The following is a 6,077-nucleotide window of genomic DNA, read 5'->3' on the forward strand; positions in this document are numbered from 1 at the left end:
AAGAATCGTACGTTTAGTGTATTTTTTGCTGCTATAAATTTCCGTACAATGAGCCACTTCTTTGAGCTATCATTTGTGGCCAGGTCGCTTCTGAAAAAGATCTCTGTAGCTCAACGGGGAGCGGTAGTGTAGCGCTACGAACCGGGCGACCCGAGTACGATTCCCCCTTACGGCCAACATCAGTGACGATTATCTGATGCAATCTTGGGCCTCCCTTAGGTCGACTCAGTCTCAAATGAATACCTGGTGTGGTGCGTAAAAATATCGCCGCTAGGGAGACAAAGGCGGATGGACGTGGTGCTGGCCACCCACACCCTTGTGTGCCGTTCCCGTCTTCATAGGTGCTCGCTAACACCACTTGCCCAAACAGTCTAAGGCTTGTTTGTTTAAAATATTGCGGCGTGTGTTAGCCGTAAACATATACTAGAGTGGATTATTGATGGTCCCGTGACTTCATTCGGAATAGGATGCCATGATTGCGTTTGCCGGCCGTCATGGGCCTAATTTGAAAAAAATTGGGAATATTACCCGAACATTACTCAATTAGGCAGCAATCATCGCCAAAAAAACTTGGCAGAATCCTCCTGAAAAAAAGCGCCAGTGAGGGAGGGATGGAGTGAGATTGGGAGATAGCGAGCGAGGAAGTGATTTGTAGAGATCTGAATGGATGGAGATAGGTAAATGTAAGTGGAGTGAGAGGCGGAGTGAGAGATGGAGGAAGGCAAGAGAAGGTGCTGGGGACGGTGGGAGGGAGGGCGCGAGGGCTCGAGTCCAGGGTCAGGTGGCATGGGGCTCTGTTTAGAGCAGGGGGGCCTCCAGATTGAGAGACTTTTCTGAGAATCGCTGGCACGGATAACTCACTGTGCCATGACGCCTCTCACGAACATCCACACCACTCTCTCACCCACACCCCACTCTCACCACGCTCACACACACACACAAAACACTCTCTCACCCACACCCCACTCTCACCACCCTCACACGCACACACAAAACACTCTCTCACCCACACCCCACTCTCACCACCCTCACACACACACACAAAACACTCTCTCACCCACACCCCACTCTCACCACCCTCACACACACACAAACCACTCTCTCACCCACACCCCACTCTCACCACCCTCACACCACTCTTACCACTCTCACACCATTCTCACCACTTCCACACACACACACACACACACAAACCACTCTCTCACCCACACCCCACTCTCACCACCCTCACACACACACATAAAACACTCTCTCACCCACACCCCACTCTCACCACCCTCACACACACACACAAACCACTCTCTCACCCACACCCCACTCTCACCACGCTCACACACACACACAACACTCTCTCACCCACACCCCACTCTCACCACGCTCACACACACACAAAACACTCTCTCACCCACACCCCACTCTCACCACCCTCACACACACACACAAAACACTCTCTCACCCACACCCCACTCTCACCACCCTCACACACACACACAAAACACTCTCTCACCCACACCCCACTCTCACCACCCTCACACCACTCTTACCATTCTCACCACTTTCACACACACACACCACTCTCTCACCCACACCCCACTCTCACCACCCTCACACCACTCTTACCACTCTCACACCATTCTCACCACTTCCACACACACACACACACACAAACCACTCTCTCACCCACACCCCACTCTCACCACCCTGACACCACTCTTACCATTCTCACCACTTTCACACACACACACACACCACTCTCTCACCCACACCCCACTCTCACCACCCTCACACCACTCTTACCACTCTCACACCATTCTCACCACTTCCACACACACACACAAACCACTCTCTCACCCACACCCCACTCTCACCACCCTCACACCACTCTTACCATTCTCACCACTTTCACACACACACACAAACCACTCTCACCACCCTCACACCACTCTTACCACTCTCACACCACTCTCACCACCCTGACACCACTCTTACCACTCTCACACACACCACTCTCTCACCCACACCCCACTCTCACCACCCTCACACCACTCTTACCACTCTCACACCATTCTCACCACTTCCACACACACACACAAACCACTTTCACACCGACACTACTCTCTCAAACGCCACTCTCACATACACACCACACTCACACCACTCTCACACGTATTAACACCCTGTTTTACACACACACACAATCTCTAATCACAGACCCTCCCCCCTCCGTATAGCCTTTATGTTTTGGCAACTGCTGTTAGCAAGCACCTATTAATTCTGGCACGGCAAACGAGGGGTGTATGGCCAAGGCCACGCCTGGCTGCCTTTGTCTCCCCAATGCTAATGTGTCAATAATACTCACCGCACCAGAAACTAATTTAAGGCTGAGACGGCCAAACATTCACTCACACACACCCTGTCTTACAACACAAAGATAACCCGTAGAGATTTCAACAGAATGTTGGTGGCAAGTGCTGTTGGCGAGCACACGAAGGCTGACACAGCACGCACCTATCATCACACACACACAGTTACCGAAGCCCCACATGCTACATACAGGGTAGACGCGTCTTAAAATCCGGAGAATACTGAAATAAGACTGGCGACGAATTCCAGTTGGGCTTAAAAATAGACAAAGATCCTCCGTATAACCTGAACAGACTTAGGGCAAGTGCTTACGGTCAACACCAGTGACGATGATTTGAATCGGTCCTGGGCCTCCCCTAGGTCGACTCAGCATCACAAAAGTACCCGGTGCGATGTGAAAACACTGCGACTAGGGAGACAAAGGCGGCCGGGCATGGTACTGGCCACCCACTCCCTAGTGTGCCGTGCCAGCCTTTATAGGTGCTACTGCTCGCTTAAAAATAGACACACATGCGCGCGGAATACAATCTCAAAATATATCCACAAACCATCTGTGCGAAGTCGCTCCGCGCAGCTATTTCGTCTAATGCAAGGGACATACTGTGCCCCGGTGTTCCTCCCTCTAAGAATAGCACGGGTGTGACCGTGCATCGGGGTTCATCGATTGAGATTGATTCTCACAACCAGGGCCGGCTACAGTGGGGTGAGGTGCCCCGGGTCAAATCGCATTGTGGGGGTTCCCCACACCCGCCGACGCCTTTAAACCAAGAATAACACAGTCGGGTTTAATTGTCTTTTTATATTAAACCCGATCATCTGAGATTGTGAGAAATCCGGTTTAATTGGTTCTAATTGCAGAACCGCACTTCTCAACGATGGGGCTTCATCCATTCCCCAAGCTAAGGAACTCACTGGCGCCCACGATTGTGGAGAAGAAGCTCCTCGTGTTCATCAAGACCAACCTGCCCGCCGCATTCTACGACTACCCCGTGCCCGACGCCCCCCCCCCCCCCCGAGTACGATAGCAGCACCGACGAGGAAGCAGCCTAAGCCTTGGATCAAGTTCAAGTTCATGTATTAGGTATAGCCCTGTGAGCCATTCAGCTCTTGAATCGGGTGCAACCGCAAAAAATAAAAAACATGAACAAAAAACATCTTAAAGTGAATATGTGACTAAGTGCAAACAGAAAATCCAAGAAAAGACGGCAAAAATATTGCAGGAAAAACACCGTACACCAACGCTGTGAGTTTCGTATTCATGAAACCAGGTTTTAATTCCCCGAAATCGGGTTTAATTGTATTAAAGAAAAAAACCCGATGCCTGCCGCTGGAAAAATCGGGGTTTTTTCCACCCCATGCTTTAAACTAAACTGGACGTTTTACATCCGACACTGACGTTGGAGCGCGGGGCTTGGGGCGGTCGTACCCGATTCACCATACTCGTGTGGGACAGCTATGCTCACAGAGCCCACCTGGATCGATGCAAGAGTCACACGGGAGTGATTTGTTGCTCAAACGAGCCTTGAGGAGGTGACCATTTGCAGTGTTTAGTCTCGTTAAAAAGATAGGAAAATGAGGTTATTGGGAAAGTTTCGATTTAAAGCTTTCGTGACTGCAGGGATTCATCTTCTTGGTTCTTTCGGTAAAGACACGTAGAAGGGAAATAATAAAAATAAAACATAATAAAATACAATTCTCACGACGTTTTGGCCACAACGCAAGCAGCCGTCCTCAGGTGAAGAACAGGTCTGTCGGAAAGACAGCGCCTATTAGATTTTATTTTTATTATTTTATTATTTCCCTTCTACGTGACTTTACCGAAAGAACCAAGAAGATGGATTTGGGAAAGGTTAAAATAACACTTCCAGAACCCTCCACTGCCTATGATTAGAATGAAGACAATTTTCAGGGTTTTTTTTTTTTGGGGGGGGGGGGGGTATGGGTCAAAGGTCACACGTGTCGTACATTGGATAAGCAGCACAGTATTCGATACCGTACGGAACCATGGGTTTGAGGGCAAACCGTGAAGGCAGCCACACCAGAGTTCAATTCACGGCCACGGCCCAACATCGGTAGCGACTAATAATGTCTTAAGATTGCGAACCGGCGTAGTTGAGTGTGCTCACTACACTCAACCGGTACGGAGCTGCAGGCCTCCACGGCGGTCTGGAACGGTCTCTTCCAACTTAAGTCCGTGCTCAGACGTAACAATCGGCGCTTTTAAGACCGGACTGAAAATATTTTTCTCTTCTGCTCCTCGTGTTTAGTTTATTTTCATCGGTGCCATCCATGGCTCCATCTCAGCTTTTTTTTTTGTATGAATACGGTGCTTTACAAACCTTGCATCGCCTGAAATAATACCCCATGAGGTGGTTATGATATAAGGCTGTAATTAAGTCTGGACCAGAGATTCAAATTCCAGCACTCGCGATCCTCAACCCTACAACATCTTACGCGCGCACAGCGAGACCTCAATCTTAAGTAAAATAGGCTTACTCAAGAACCGATTCAGGCTCTCTCTCTAAAAAAAGACAGCCGATTGAAATTAAGATTTGAGATTCAAGTGCGTGTATGTACGCGTGACGTGCGCAGCAACGTTCATTGCCGAACGTCACGTGGGGCACGTTCTACAATCATCAGGCGCGTGCAGTGCTGAACGACTCGGTGTGCAGTTGAACGGCGTTACAACGGTAAGTGCAGAAAGAAGGATCGTGGTGAATTGCGAGGACTGGAGTTGGACAAATCCTGGCCTACTCTTAGTTTTTTCGGTAAAGTCACGTAGGTAAAAAATTAAAATTAATACAAATAAAATAATTTTAAAAAATCACGACGTTTCGGAGGCATCACAAGTCTCCGTCATCAGGTGGGACCTTCACAGCCAGACTTGATACAGCAAATCTGGCTGTGACGGTCCCACATGATGACGGAGACTTGTGTTGCCTCCGAAACGTCGTGATTATTTTATTATTTTATTTGTATTAATTAAAATTTCATTTTTTACCTACGTGACTTTACCGAAAAAACTAAGAGTATGAATCCTTGCAGTCACGAAAGCTTCAAATCTAGAATTAAATCCTGGCCTAGGCTAAAATACTTGTATGTACAGCACACAGCAGAGCTGTGGATTTGATTCTCGTTGATTAATTTAACCACGGGTGCCTAAAGAGTGGATTCGAAAACCATGTTGTCAGCGATGCTGGTGCATGGCTCTAACCATTGCCATCATGAACACCCCCCCCCTCCCCCCGTACCACCTAGAAATTTCCATCTCCTAAGCAAACACATACTGCTTTTAGACATGATTTCCACAACACCAGCCCCCAGCTCCTCCTCCACATCTATCCTCGCCAGCCACCCCGTGTCTGCCTGCCAACATGTCCTATCTGGGTCTCCCTCTCTGGGGCAAAGGGGACTGGGCCGGAGGTTCTGGGTCCAAGGACGGGGATGGGTCTCTGCCCAGTGTCTGGAAATGACTGGGGCTTGGGGCACACAAAGCTCGTGCGTGTGGATTGGAATATTAAAACGTTGCGTCAAGGTCACATTGGACCCATGATCGTCATTATCATCATCGTCGTGCTTAATCATTGGCGTGGTGTCACCATGACAGTCGTCATCTTGAATTAAATCGTCAATTATTATCTTATTCATGGTTCTTTCGGTAGTCATAAAAAAATATTATTTTATTATTTCCCTTCTACGTGACTTTACCGAAA

This window comes from Lampetra planeri, chromosome 23 (genome assembly GCF_965212315.1).
Source record: "Lampetra planeri chromosome 23, kcLamPlan1.2.h2, whole genome shotgun sequence".
Taxonomy (NCBI): Eukaryota; Metazoa; Chordata; class Hyperoartia; order Petromyzontiformes; family Petromyzontidae; genus Lampetra; species Lampetra planeri.